At 40.1% G+C, this 16,240-nt stretch overlaps 1 protein-coding gene across 2 annotated transcripts in view; it reads left to right on the top strand.

The window, feature by feature from the left end:
* Positions 1-16,240, top strand: part of COG5 (component of oligomeric golgi complex 5) — a 244,561-nt gene that overhangs the window by 35,557 nt on the left and 192,764 nt on the right. The gene's annotated exons all lie outside the window — the stretch shown is intronic.

Raw genomic sequence — 16,240 nt, 5'->3', positions numbered from 1 at the left:
ACTGTAAAAATTAGCCTGTGTCAATGTTGTTGTTTAGTGGAAATGCTTTTAAGAGTATGACATATTCCAAAGCTTTGCCACTTTGCATACTTAAATACTAATTTCTTAACTATGTGTAATTACTGTTACAGATGGAGCTTCAAGCTGTTACACACTAGTACCTAAGCTGAAAATTAAGTTTGAGCTTAGAAACGCAGCAATAAAGCAAATCAAAGGATGAGTGATGAGTGTGTGGTATGCTTTAACTCTTTGGTACTTATTTCATAACTGAGTATGAAACAGAATAACCCCTGGCAAAATATCAGATCGCATTATACCAATTAGTCTGTTATAGCCAGACTAATAGCTACTCATTATGCTGTTTTTTACAGGGCTTTGAGTGACAAAGGATGGGGTACGTAAGTTAAGTGACTGCGTAGCTAGTTTCCAGTCCCCATTCTCTGATTTTCTTATGCATTTATGTTGACTAAAGCCAGGGAAACTCTCAGTACGTTAAATATGTAACATATTTGACAGTTCTCTGATGCAGCCCTCTCCAAGCAAGCTCGCATTTCTTCATAGTTGTCAATGTCTCTCACAAGCGGTTGGCTATTTGTTCCATGCCAGTATCTCATGCTGTGTATTAGGATTATGGGGGGTATTGTTATGGGGTGCCAGCAGTTATAACAGACAACCAAGTATGCAAACTAGTCATAGTAACTTGTCGTACACACAAGCACTAGATGCTGAAATACATCCAACATCTTTTGTAACAAACATGGGTATCGGCTTCCATCCCTCTTGGCTGTTGTTGCATTCTCTGGACTAGCTAACTGCAGCAGATGTGCAGTCTGTATTTATTTTAATATGGTGCAGTAAACAAAGCTGAAGCTCTGATAGCAGTTTGTGAATGGGAACATATTTTTAATAGTTTTGTACATTGGGGAGCACGAGAAGCACAGGCTTGAGACCTCACTTTTGACAGCTTTGCCTCTTCATATTTACAGTTTTATGTCTATTATTTGTAGTTCTAGGAACATAGTATGTAACATAAAAGAAAGGATCATTAGGTTTTACCTATTCTAACACTTTGAGGCTGATTGATAATGCAGTCACCCGTATAGCTGTGTGAATGAGTTTTGCAGCACATTACTGCCACTAGATGGAGCCGAGGAACATAGATATTTTCTATACTCCATTTAGTTTCAGTAATGCACTGGGCAAACATGCTATAAATCAGCCCCTTAATGTTGCCCAGACTTTCTGAAACTTTCCATCTGCTCTCAGCTACAGCAATCTGCCACCCATAATTTCATTAATTTCTCGGCTAAGAATGTGCAAGTGATTCAAATTGACAATAAAGTTGAAATTGACATGGACATTGACCAAGGTCGCCTTTTGCGAGTGGTTTTGATCTTTTTCCAGTTTCATTTAAATGATTTATCCATCTTAAACTGTGATGCACAGAAGCCATAGGTGGCAGATTGCTGCAGTTATACGTTGCTGGAAAGGAACACAATTGCCCAGTGTATGGTTAGCATTTTCATTGTAAGCCATTTGATCCAGAAAAAGGAAAAACAAAAACCGCTTTGGGGCAAATGCTGGTTTAGCCCCAGTACACACTTTTTATTTTTTGTTGTTGGAGTTTTCATGAAATGTATTTTATGTAGTATGTATCTAAGGTGAGCAATCCTATGACCTAGGTACATGATGTAGCCTTTACCTTCCTTAAATTAATTTTTCTGTTCAACCTGCAAACTTTCTACTTTGTCTAAAACGTCACATGGACTCTGGCAGGTGGTTTGATATGCAGGGATTCAGACCTTTCTTGGGAACATGTGTTTGTCAGTATGTCCCTGTACATAAAAAAAATTTGGCTTAGCTAAGCATTTGTGTTAGGGCTACAAAGGGATGGGGTAAATTCATGCCGATAACTCCCTGTTGCAGCTTGTTATAAAAAAACATAAAGTACAGTTGCCAGGAGAGAAATGTGTAGGCTGCCTTGCTGGCGTTCTTCTTATGATAGTTGCTCGGCTATCTCTGGCTGCAATAATTTTGCATACAACACGTAAATGTCAGAAAATTATCTTTTATACTTCTTCCAAGTCAATGACTCAAAAAACATTGAAGCCATAGCATTGCGGGCGTGCTTTAAAGTGACTTTGCAATATAAAGAAAAATAAAGCAGCTAGCAGGTGTAATGAGCAGGCACCGAGATGCATACCTGCAGTGGCTTTCTTTGCCTCCTCTATGCCAGCATGGCGAGTCATTTAGATCAGACAATGGCACTGTTTACTTTTAATGATAAAACTTGCCTACTCCTCCCACACATTTCTATTGGCCAATGAGACCACCCATCATTGTGATTCAGGGAGTCAGTGAAAGCAAACTTTCTGAAGTCTGTGCTCTGATGCTTCCTTTCTCTTATCTTTCCATATCACCAGTCATATTCAGACCTCCATGACAGGTTTGAAACTCGTGGCTGTCAGAAACTTCTTTTGTAGTAATTTTTTTTTTTTTTTTTTTCATTTCTACATCAGACTATTTGTATGTGGGAGACAGCAAGGGTTGTTGTCACTGAAGTGTATCTCTAGGGCTGAATCACACTTTTGGGTTGCGATTGCATTATGTGAGTTAGCTTGCTGCAGCGCAATTTATTTAGACTGGCACCCCAATGCACTAAGGCAATGCAGCTCCAACACACATGTTGCAGTGTACCACAACAGGCTGTAATGTGTGAAAATATGCCGCATGTACATTTTTTTAAAAAATGTTTTCTTGTGCGTTACCACAAAAGTTAACACTTGATATAAAACAGTAGAACAGAAAAGTGTAACTAGGCCCTAAATCTAATTTTGGGGGAAAATATACTTTATGTCAATTTTTTTTATATATTCATTTGTAACTAATGTTAACAACTTTATAAATTGAGGCAGTTACTAATTTAGGTTTATTGGACCTTTTTTTATCTTTTTTTATACATACTTTATATATTTTTGTTTCCAGATGTAATGAGCCAAGTGAAAACAATGCTTCTATTATTTACCTATTATAAACTGTTCAACGCTGAACAAGGATTCTTCTATGTACCCTATCATAGTCATAAAAAATAATTTTGTATGCTTTGTTTTAACTATGTGTGATAAATTAGCTCACGGTGAAGATGCAAAATTCTCAAAGTTCAGGATGTAAAAAAGAAACTCAAAAGTGTTTGCTTATATGTTTAGCTGGAGCACTGAGATCTTGAGGAATGCTGTATTAAGCTTTACTTGCTTATAAGAACGTTGAATATATGTAGATAAAAATACAGCATCAACAGGAAAGGTATAGATCATAGAGAAGAAAACATATATACAGACATAACCTCCTCTCTATCACAGACAAGTATGCACATAGACAAATAACATACAGACTAGCTTTGCACCACAGCACCATCTAGTGCCCAAAAGACAGTACTACATCAGCATATGCTGTTGCATTTCCAACGAAAAGCAACTTAAAAAGTTTAATTTACAGAATTATGAGTAAACAGTGTGTTGACATTTTGTAATCGGTAATGTTATGGGGGTAATGCCTCTAAATATGAGAACACCTGAGCTGATTATAGCTAGTAACTCACAGTATTCAAGTCAGGGGATCAGCATGATAGACAGGCAACTAACTATGAATTACGATTTTATTATAGATCTGTTTAAAGCAAAATATTTTATGCCAGCTTAAACGTATATTGTAAAGATGTGCAAGTAAGAATATTCCCTTTCAGAACTAATTAAAGCAGAGATCAGACTTTGAAATGCAAGAAAGAGCAGTGATCTCCTGTCGATCATAGACAATGGGTTGTGCTATTACTTTACAGGTTTAGATGTATTGACTTCTATTAAATATGTATGATTTACCTATCAGAAGTTTTATACTACACTAAGCGGCTGATTTACACAATAGAGATATACGCTGGCGATAGCCATTCACACTGCATTACTGCCACTAGATGGAGCATTGAAATTTCATTGAGTTTTACATTTGATTTTTTTAAAAAATTCCATCCTTCTACTTCGATTTTTTTTTCTCGTCACTGCAGTTGAAAACGATCATTGGTTTGACCCCATTATTAGACAAAGGAATGTTAAAATAAAACATTTTTGTGAACTAAATTCTACTTGTGACGGACCCCCGTACTCAGGATGAGTATGTCCGCCGCTGTCTTCTTCCTTGCTGAGGAGATATTGCAACCTGAAGATCCTTAGCTCCCAGTTTCCCCAGTCACTAGCCAAGGCTCGAGTGTAGGTGAAACAAACTCTGATTTATTGAGAAACTGCACAAACTTTTATACAGAAAGTGATGAGATCAGAATATAATCCCATCACATCCCCCCTCCCCTCCCCAGAAATCCTGTCTTCACAACACCACAGGTGTCCACCTGCTAAATAGCTCCAGACAGCCATAGCAGCAGCCTGGCCAGAATGTCATTGTTCTGAGCTCCCTCAGAGAACAATGGGAGATAACGAGGGATGGTGCTGATAGTCTTTTCATAACCAGGTCACACAGCATAACGCACTCAAACATAACTCAATACCAATACACATTTAACTTATAAACTCATCACCATGTCGTCGCACTACTGGTGTATGGCCAGCCTTAGGATCAGGGCTGCACTGCAGTCTGACATTTCCACATTGAGCCGAAAAGAACTTGGCTCACACAGATCCCCTGCTGCTTGACTCGCACCTCAGACCAGGAATACATAAAAGAACCTGTCTAAATGAGCCCTTACTGGTCACACTTCTTAATATTCTGCCAGCTATTTTCTTTGATTCTAAAGTAAATATGCATTTCAAGAATACAGAGCAAGCAGAGTAGATTATGACTGAAATAAATATTTAAAAAAAAAAATGTCTGGCATCCTTTGCCGACACCCCATGAAGAACTGATATAAATTGCTGCTGGTACTGCATTGGTCATCTTGGGTGGTTGTCAGAGGCTCCAGGGATTTGGCATTCATCTCCAGGATCATGGCTAGATTTATATTCGCAGCATTTGATGGATATGCGTTTAGTAAATAAGATATGCTCAGTTTTACGGTAAGCCAAGCTTATCTGTAGTGATCTTAGTCATAAAATGAATAATCATGAAAGGTTATTGTATCTGCTCAAGTGTGTGGATTGTACCTGTTGTGTAGTTTTCCTGTCCATTAACAGATTCATAAATATGTTTTGATGGTATGGCTTCATACTGGCAGCAGTGGAACAATGGAGAGGCTAAATGTGAGCAAGAGCTGCAATGGAGGAGAAAGATCTGTTAATTAATCTTCTAAAATGCATGAAAATTTTAATTATTATACCCATAGTTTAATAGTGATTTATCTGCAGGGGTGAAGCATTAACTTTTTTTTTTTTTCATTGGATTGTTTGTTGTGATCGTTAAATTCATCTTTTCAGCACGATAATACAGTTAATATGTAGCGAGAGAGATAATTTTGCTATTAATATACTTTTAATTTATAATTTAATTTTATGACTTTGTATGCACAAGCTTTATCCTATCTAGTCAGAAAATAGCCTACATTTTGAATCAAATCCATAGTGCTGTTTACAAGTTTTTATGAAATGATCAGTTAGAAATGTACTTACCTATGTGTGTTCTTTATATTCTTTTTCTTGTTGGAGGTCACTGTATTGCACGTGTGTCCTGCCTTCTCATCTCTGCATCTTTAGACACCACTGGGATGCACTGTAGGGCAGGGGCCTAGAAATTCTATGTGACCATCCGCAGGATTACCCTATGGAGGTCATCACTGTAGTGATCACAGCAGTGTTTGGAAATCTTGGCACCATGAAGCATGTAAGAAATATGCAGTATGGGAACATGGTACACGCAGCATTAACTGCTTATAATTGGGCTTTGTTTGGGTCCGCTACAGTTCCACTTTAAATGTATACTCAAATGCTTGCAGAAGTGTAACAGGAATATGATATTCCCATTTACTGTAAATGTTGCAAATATTGATTTGTATTTCAACAATGGGCTTGTTATTGACATCTTTTAATACATTGCACTGTTTTGCTTTTACTGTGTTTCATTGTGTAGGTGCACATTTTATTTAAAATTTGTAGGACATAATTATAAGCCATTTTCAAACCTTAATTGCCCAGTGTAGTTAAAGTTATCTTTTTGAGAATACATTTCTTTGCATTTAGGTGAAATCATAGCAGAATTACAGCATGTATTACAAAAATGGTATGCTATTAACAAGGCTATTTTGAATGAATTGACTTTAAACTGTAATTTATTTTCTATCCTGAACGCTTTGAAATCATATTCATTTCTTTGTAGGAAAAAAAGTAGCCCTTAGGATGCAAGAGAAATAACCTGTGTGTGTATGTGTGCTTGTCTGGCTTCCTGTCTGTGTGTCTCTGCTTACATTAAAATAGAATTATTTCCTTATTACAGCTTCAGTATTAGCTAGTTACAGTGTATAGTTTTATCATATGTCCCCATTCATGAGAAATTACAGCTATATTATTCTTATCCATCTTCCTGTATAAATTCTGTGTAAATAAAGATCCAGGAGTTTGTGGTGCAGGATGGGACATTTGTACAGTTCTAAAACAAGGTTCCCAATATATAGGGCTCATGATCTGTGCTAGTAAAAGTGCTCTCTGCCCCCTTTTTTTAGATACCTGCAGGTTGACAGCTTCAGGCTCATGAAGCATTGTAGGAGGAATAAGACTGTCAAATAGCAAGTGTAGCATGATTGCACACATGCTTTGTCTTTCTCAGGGGCGCCTCGAAATTTTCATACAGCATCATGCCTTTGTAATAGATTTGGCGTGTTGCGTTCCACCCTGGAACGCAGCGCCGACGTGTCCCATAGCGAGACGCGCGGCTTGCGTTCCACAGTGGAACGCAACGGCCGTCAGACGCCGACAGCCCTGTCCAATCAGGGCTGCCCTATTTATACAGGGGAAGAGCATAGCAGCGGCGTTCCACAAAACGAGTGTGCGCCCTGCTATCTCCCCTGGGACGAAACCTACGAGATATCTGCAGACGGAGGGAACCTCTACCCTACAGCCAAGGATCACTGGACTACCCGTGGAGGGTTAATTTTCTTCAAACACCGCAAGTACCCCTAGTCAGAGTACTCTGACACATAGAGACTACTGCCATAGGTTACCAGCCGCATGTGTTGTATGCCAGATTACTATTACCAGGGATAGACTGCTGTGACATCAAATACTGTTTACACTGTGCTCATAATACGGATATACCAAAACCCTGCTGTAGTAGCTAGTCTCTTATACTGCTATCAACAACATACTTGTATCCCATGTACTACTGCATATGAGGGGTGCTGCATTATTAACGCTACCACTTTACACTTTTATGATCTCAAGGAACACTTCCATATCACTTACAGTTTAAGTAAAAACAGGTGATACCTGATGCTGGTAGCTTCAAAACTCTCCGTTTTATGATTTGAGAGTGGCACTGAAGCTCCGACTGATTTCACCCATAATACAACTCAGTCAACTGGGAGACGAGCTCCAGTTGATGCAAACCGACTCTGCAGTTGAGATCCTGACAGAGCAATTAGGCGCATTACAGCCTTTGCACGATGGACACTGGCCAGCCCCAAGCATCAGAGAACCCAATGACATTAATACAAGATGGGTGAGATCCATTCAGAAAAGGATGGAGGTCCATTTCCATTTAGGCCTGGTTCACTTCCTGCCCACTGCCATACTGGTGCATTTGCAGCCCCTGATGTTCTGGTAGGACTCTAATGTAAAAGGGGTTCTGAGAACCCTGATGGAAAAGGGGGCCGCCGAAGTAAAATTAGCAGTTTTGATGTTAAAAGGGTTCCTGACATGAAGGGGAGGACTCCTGATCTGAAGGGGGGGCTTGTTATGCATAAAGAACTATGATAGTTCTGACAGTAAGTCTGAGAGCTGTTACTGGCACCTAGGTAAACAGACTGGAAACCAACATCTGATATATTTTTTTCCTTTTTACTGGTAATGTTTTTTTTTGTTTTTACCTTTTTATTGTTTCATTTTTACTCCTCCAGTGTTTTTTTTTTTATGGGGTACTTACTAAATAGCAGGACAAGCATTTTAACTAGGGATGCACCGATATATCGGCCCCGAAACATATCGTTCGAAAATGGCACTTTTGGCTAAATGCCGAAAGTGCCATTTTCCTGCCGATACATCGGCACATCCCAGGTTTCTCTCCTCCCCGCTGGGCGCTGCTCTGTTTCCCAGCGGGGAGGAGAGAAAGTGACAGCCTGCCGAGCGCTGTGGGAGGAGAGCACTGTGAGCGGCCGTTGTCTCTCCTCCCACACCGCTCGGCCGCCTATACCAGTACGGCAGAGTGGTGTGGGGGCGGAGACAGCGCTGTCACAGGAGGCTGAGCTCTCCTCCCTGCACCGCTCGCTCAGCCTCCTGTGTCAGAGAGGAGGGCATGCTACATACACTCAGCGATCAGTGATCGCTGAGTGTTTGTAGATAATTGAGGACATGGTATGTGTACTATATCCTCAATTATGAATGAATGAGAGTGATCTATATCCACTCCTGTTCATTCATAATTGTGGATACAGTAAACATACTATATTCTCAAGTTATCAATGAACAGGGACACTCATAGAGGATTCCTGTTCATTGATAACAGGGGATACAGAAAAAGAGATTGAGGACTCTGTGTTCTCAATCTCTTTTTCTATTTTAAAAAGGAAATAGGGTTCTGTTTAGACCCCTAATATTTCCCCGAAGCCCCTAAAAGTAAAGTAAAAAATAAAGATATTTAATTTAAAAAAAATACAAATAAATATAAAAAATTAAAACGTTTATAAAAAATAAATAAAAATAGAATATTTTTAAAATGGGGAAAAAACCAAAATAAAAACATTTTCGGTTTTGGCCTGACAATTTTTCTTTATTTCGGTTTTTACATTTCTATTTCGGTGCAGCTCTAATTTGAATGCAAAAGCTGCTTTAATTAAAACAAATATTTTAGCTTGATCTGTAAACATGTTACATGCAGTATATGCTATCAGAGGAGTTAAAGTGCTTTCATTATTCAGCTGTTGTTAAACTAGTGCTTTTGATTAGGGATAAGCAATGCAAAAAAAAAACCTGCAGAAATCCAGCTAGGTAATTATGCCACACAGATATGCTGTGCTGTTGACAGACATCACCTTTAGCAGAACTGAGCATGTCAGTGGCCTAAAACCGTTACCTTGGAGATCATCTCAGGAAGAAGAGATGTAAGAAAGTGCAGAAATCTCTCATTTACACTTTAGTAGAAGATATCAAGACAAGATATTATTACTTAAACGTCCAGGCATGTTTAGACTATGTGTACTACACAGATAAATTTTTTTACCTTCATGCCATCAGGAGAAATGTTTAGACCAACAGTCAATACTATAGCTCTAGAAATATAGACCACCACTTTCATGTTAACAAACCACACTTCAGATATCAGTGTTCTAATAAGTGATATATGAGTACATTAGATATTCACACAGTAGATGGGCACATTAGAATTTTGCTTGGTAAAACTAGAAATACAGTAACCCAAATAATACCCTAGTTTATTGTAGGAGCAGTATAGTTCGTCTTTCTTCAACTGCTGATCCAACTTGATAAAATAAGTAAAATTGTGACTAAAACCATTCTGGATTTTGTTTTTTTATTACACGTTTGGACCAGTGAAGAATTGCTGAAACCTTTTTTTTTTCTTCAGATTTTGATGTAGTGGTAAGTGTTAGAACACTGTCAGGTTTGCAATGTTGCCTTTGTCACCGCAGGGGAGATATGTCCTCTCATCATCCTGTTGATTAGGGATGCACAGATATTTTTTGAGTACCAGCGCAGATACTTGCCATTTTCATGAGAACTACCAGGGTTGCATGGGTTGCAGCTAGGACCTGGCTCTGGCACTCCATCACTGTCCTGAAATCATTAGTCTGTATTGTTTTAGAAAAACTGTCACATGACAATAAACAAAAATGTATCAGTACTCGTACTTGTAAGTACTCGGCAAGTACCAGTACTCGTACTCCCCAAACTGGTATCTGTGCATCCCTTTATATTTATAAAAACAAAATCGTACATTAAAACAGAGATGTACAAATCCCAGGAGCTCGGTGTGCTCCTTACAAATGACAGCTGCCTCCTAATTTTTGAATTTTTCTCTAGTCTAGTCTTGGAGCTTAAAAGTATCGGTACATGTACTCGTACCGAGTACTGTACTTGGTATCTGTGCAACCCTACTGTTGACCTTTTGTCACTGGAACAGAAAGTGAAAATTATACAGTTCTCACTAGATGAGTAGATGAAAGTAAATTTTCCAGTGGGGATATCCAATTTGTTGACCACTGTCTAAAGATGGGATCTACCTTCTCTTTAGAGATTTCCTCTCTCACTTTCTGTTGTGTCTTTGTGACATCTCTCCAACAGGTCAGAGACAGCAAAAAAAAAAAAAAAACTTAGTTAAAAAAAAACTTAGTTAAAACTACCTATTTCCTAAAACTAGAAAAATCCAGTCAAAATCGCAGATTAATCCTTAAAGTGATATTAAAGCCAAATTTTTACATTTCTCCTATAAGGTGACCCTCCTTTGCTGAAGGCTGTTGCTTTTTTTTCTTTAAAAGTTCTTAATTCCTCGTTATCTAGTGGGTCCCCACCATGCTCTGCCCCCTGCACGGATGCCACCATCGTTCTAATGGAGGCACTCGTGCGTGCTCGTGCCCGCAGCGGCTGTGTGCGTCCATAGACACACACAGCCCTGTGGCCGGCCATGCCCCTTCCCTCTTCAGCTGACAGGTAAGTGTGGGGGGGACTGGGGTAGAAAAAAAGGCGCTGGGCTGTTTTTACCTAATGCAGAGAATGCATTAAGGTAAAAAAACGCCCAGACCTTAATACTACTTTGAGATGCATATAGACAGCAAATGCTACCTCCTTAGTAGTTTGGTTTTCTTCCAAATACTGCTAAACTGCTCCAGTCCTCCCCGCTACCTTTTGTCAGTAAGTACATCTGGTAATCCTAGAACACATATGCTGGTGATGCTGGTACATGCTTGCACATGCTTGCTGGCTTTCATACACAGCCTGTAGACTGTACTAAGATGGTTTTCACATCAACCAGTCAGATTATTACTTTTTTTTTGTAAGGTGATTGGTGATGTAGAAAGCTAGAATGTTACACTGGAGAGCCTTCAGAAAGCACACTCCTGCTATACCCTCCTGCTGAACCTGTGAGGTCTGTGTGTGATGTACCTGCAGCAGATTAGAGAGAACTCCGATAAACATAAATCAAGTGATTTTAGCACATCTGCAGTGTGCTGGATAGCATTAGAAGCTCACTGATTACATTCCTTATTGCCTGGAAATGCTTTTTGAACTATATGATCCAAGACAAAGCATTTTTGGACTTCTTGCATTGTGTATTTAGATTTTAAAATGCTATAAAGATGAACAGAATTCCCTTATTGTTTTCTTTAAAAATTCTCTTATAAGGCAACACAGTCAACAGTTAATGGCTTTGCTGCTGGTCGGGGGATGTGTAAATACTGCAGAATCATATTATTAGCAATTTTAGGTGACCATCATTGCTGCACACAATAGTGCTGCAATATTGAAAAGTCACCAGGTTTAGACATACAGTTTACAGGTTTCTACAGTGGTACAAGAGGGACTGTTCTTTACTGACCCGGATTGATCCAGGTTTGCACTATGCATAAACTGTTCTTTCCGACAAAAAACCCAAAGTATACATATTCTGAGAGCAAAACTTGTAGAATAAAATGATGGCAGTTGCAAATTTGACCACAAAACCCAGAATATAATACCAATAGATTGTAATATAGATTGTAAAATATGAGGTTACGACGAGTCAATAGATAGCAAACATACCCAGGCTAAATATTGCGTGCGTCTTGTGAAACTGTGCCAAAATACAGTACTTTAACCACTTCCAGCGGGTTCACGTAAATGTGCGTCATCCGCTGGAAGTGGTTATACCAAGAACACTGCTGCTTGTACGGTGCGACACTGTGTCTATCCTCCCCGCCGGTGCTGCTGTCGGCTTCACGCGCTCCCCTGATGCATCAGAGGGAGATCAGCAGGCTTCCAGCCGCTGAACTGTCCTCCGATCACTCGACCTGGAAGTGATGTGCATTACATCACTTCCAGTGTCCCTGTACACATTCTCTGGCTCCTAGAGCCAGAAGAAAAAGCCGGTGAAGCAGATCTCTGCTTCATCAGCTTCTTTGGGGTCCCTAGGTGACATTAAGGGTCTGAAAGACCTCTGATGTCTCCATAAAGAGGACCTGTCACATTATATTTGCTATTACATAGGGGGGTCGTTAGCCCCCTATATGATGGCAATAAAGTTGAATGTAAAAAAAAAATGGTAAAAATCAAAGTAACAGATCAAAAAAAAAATGAAAGTCTTCCGCGCCCCACGTGCACACACATACACACGCAAAACACGCGTCAGTGTGCCTACAGTTAACACTGTTTTTTTTACGGACGCACACAATGTTAAGAGTTGACATATTTGCTATCTATTTACCCGCCATGACCCCATCTTTTATATGTTACCAAAAAATTGGGTATTATATTCTGTTTCTGTGCACTAAAAAACAAAAAAATTGATAAACATTGCGCAAATACATGCGACATCAAAAATTTCAACCAGCATCTTTTTATTCAACAGGGCCTCTGCTTTCAGAAAATATATTTTTTTTTCATGGGTCTGAAGCTGTTTTCTAACCAAAAATTCAGATTTTATCATGTGTGTGCAAATGTAAGAAATTGCTCCGGGCAGCAAGTGGTTAAAATCCCTTGCAGGCGACCTGTTTAGAGATATCCATGAATATTGGCATTAGAGTTATTGCTTTCATTCTGGTCATACCTAACATTTGTAGTGCGACCGTCATTTTCATATGTAGGCGTACCCGATGCATGTTTACATTAATATGCGTGCACTCGCAGGGGTGGGGGACTTTAAAAATGTAAAAAAATAATAATTTACATTTCATTAAATGTTATTTATTTTACTTAATTGCTATCACATAGCGGGGCAGCTGATCACCAGAATCGCTTCCAGTGGCAGCGGGTAAGGGTAAGGAAGAGCTACGGGCAGAGATATTCTTGAGTTAAGTGCTTGTTTTTGTCTAGGGAAAAAGTTCCAGTGATGGAATGTCCCTTGGTGTCCTCACGTCTAATACAGTGTATTGGACGTGATGACTCGCAGGACCTTACACTGCCGAAGTTCATTCTTAAATGAAAATTACATTTTCATTAAAAAGGTAATAAAAAATAATGGAGAAAACACATGCAGGTTTAAAATGTTGCAATCTGCCTGCTGAGTTACACGACCCAACTTAAAATTACATAAGTTGCTTAGGCATGTTGGAGAAAATAGGAGGGCAGTGAGATACCATCTATCTATAGAACCATCAACGTCTTCTTTGCTGGCCATCATATGCCATACAGTATTGTACATAGTCTGCAGTACTATATAGGCACCAACTATATCCCATTGTCTCCTGTAATGTGCAGTAGACTGTGGACTATTCAGTGCACTCATACCCCTGCACCTTGTCTCCTCTGCTGGAAAGCATTTGAAGACATCACCTGCATGCTGTTTTCAGGCCTGGAAGACATTCAGTGTATAGTACAGAATAGTAGTTTGTCCCTTTGACCTACAATTCACACTTGCGTTTTCTTTGTTTCCTAAGTGGGCATGTTGATGGTTAGTTAGGATTTATTTTATAACTATCAAAAAATTCAAATCTACACTTCAAAACATGGCAGTAGTACTCCAAGGGCAGGACCTCACAAAATTCTCATCTCCCTGCTCATGTACATTATATAGGCAAAGGTTTCTGAAAACCCCACTATCACAGCTACCTTTTTATGGGCAAAAAGTTGTGAGCGCCCCTCCAGATTTTTAGGTTAAAGTGTTTCTACTGAAGGGAACAGTTTATGCCACAGCATACAAAGATGTGCACTTCAATCTTGTGGCAGAAGTATGGGGAAGACTTTTTGTTTGTTCCAGGATGACTGTGCCCCTGTACATGGAGCCACTTTCAAAAAACAAGGGTTGAGGTTGGTGTGGAGAAACTTTAGTGACCAGCGAAGGACCCTGAACCCATTTTTATTGAACACCTTTGAGATGAACTTGAACGCTGATTGTGAACCAGGTCTTCTTATTTAGTGTCAGTACCTGACCTTTTATTCCTTTCTCTAAATCTGCAAAACATTTCACAGACACTTGCCAAAATCCAGTGGTTAACAGCCTCTACATTTCTGGCTATCACTCCACGGGGTGGAGGTAGTTTTGGAATAGGATGTCCTACAAGTTCATATAAAAGCGATGACGTCCCTATGCCTTTGGTCATATAGTGTAACTGGCTCACTACATTTTCCAGAAATCTGAACTTGAGGGGAAACTATCGGCTTCCCAAACTTTATGCTGCTGTGCATCTCAAGTTATGCTGGGTAGTGGAATGTGTCTTAGTACAGCACTGTGACTGATCATGTCATGTCTTATTTAGCAAGTGCACTGGCAAACCCTATCATAATATGTACAGAACTAAGAACAAGTAAGGACCCTCAATAAAGTTTGCTGAAATTCTTGTAACATACTGTATATAGTTCTCAACAAAACTTCAGCTTCACTTTAAAAGTTCAGAGTCCAGGTACTTCTTTGTGTGTGTGTGTGTGTGTATATATGTGTGTATGTGTGTATGTATGTATATGATCTGGCGACAGGTAAGTCGCCAGAATCGCTTCTGTTGTAAAGCCGATATACTCACCCAAACCTAGTTCCTGTATGGCTGCTAGACCAATCCCTGCAGCCTCTCTCTCGCCCCGCGGCATTGGAATGCCCCTCGGCGTACTCGCGTCTAATACATTGTATTGAATGTGATGACTCGCAGGTTCTTAGGCCGCTGGAGTGAAGAGGGATAGAGGCTGCAGGGAGAAGTCCAGCAGCCAGGTGGGACTAAGGTTCGGATGAGTATATGTCTGTTATTGTACAGTAGACCCTAGACGAAAACCAGCACCTAACCTTTGCAGTGCAGGAGGTAGCCCCAATTTTCTTCTGCCCCAGAGTTCTTTAAACTTCACCCTACCTAACATGAAAAAATTAAGTTCTAACAAGTTGGTATTTTGCTTCTATAGTGTAGGGAGGCTGGGCCTGCCCTTGGCTATATGCTGTTTTCAGCTTCAGCATTCCAAACAGGCTTGCTGGTCTAGTGATCCATGAGAGCAACAGTCTTATTTTTCCCAGAGCCAGATTAAGGCTAAGTAAGGCCTTAAGGGGTGGAACAGCGTTTGGGCTGTGTCAGGGCTTTTCCATAGTTGTCCTTCGGGTAACGGGAGTACACAAACTAGCCTCCTCCCGTCACCCTAAGCTCAGTATATCGTGAGCTACAGCTTGCGGTATACTGAGACCGCCACAGCCGCCGCACACAACTATTCAGCCCTCCCCTCATGCCAAGGTCCTGGGTGTCATCCTTGACTCGGACCTCACCTTTCTTCCCCTCATCCAATCACTATCCAAATCCTGCCGCCTTCACCTTCGTAAAATCTCCAAAATACGCCCCTTCCTCACTAATGAAACTCCCTCCTCATTGACTTACCTCTACACAGGCTATCCCCCCTTCAGTCTATCATGAATGCAGCTGCTCGACTCATCCACCTAACCAACCGCTCAGTGTCTGCAACCCCCCTCTGCCAATCCCTGCACTGGCTTCCAATAGCCCAAAGGATAAAATTCAAAATATTAACAATCACTTTCAAAGCCATCCACAACTCCGCCCCCGGCTATATCTCAAACCTGGTCTCAAAGTATCACCATAACTGTCCCCTCAGCTCTTCAAATGACCTTCTGCTTTCCAGCTCCCTCGTAAACTCCTCCCATGCTTGCCTCCAGGACTTCACTAGAGCCTATCCCATCCTATGGCACTCTCTACCCCAACCTGTCCATCTATCTGCCACTCTGACTGCCTTTAGGCGATCCCTTAAGACTCATCTCTTCAGGGAAGCCTATCCCACCTCAACCTGACCACTGAACTATCACATTCTCAAATAATTCATCCCCACACAGCCCCCACACAGCTTGAATTGTATTGTAATTATAATGGCTTCCTTATATTGTAATGCGCTGCGCAAACTGTTGGCGCTATATATCCTGTATAATAAAATAAAAATATATATATATATATAAAAAAGAATAATGACAT

Source organism: Nanorana parkeri, unplaced genomic scaffold (assembly GCF_000935625.1).
Source record: "Nanorana parkeri isolate BGI_ZX_2015 unplaced genomic scaffold, ASM93562v1 scaffold1276, whole genome shotgun sequence".
NCBI classification, from domain to species: Eukaryota; Metazoa; Chordata; class Amphibia; order Anura; family Dicroglossidae; genus Nanorana; species Nanorana parkeri.
The sequence above is the reverse complement of the archived record's forward strand: the minus strand, read 5'-3'. Positions and strand labels throughout refer to the sequence as shown.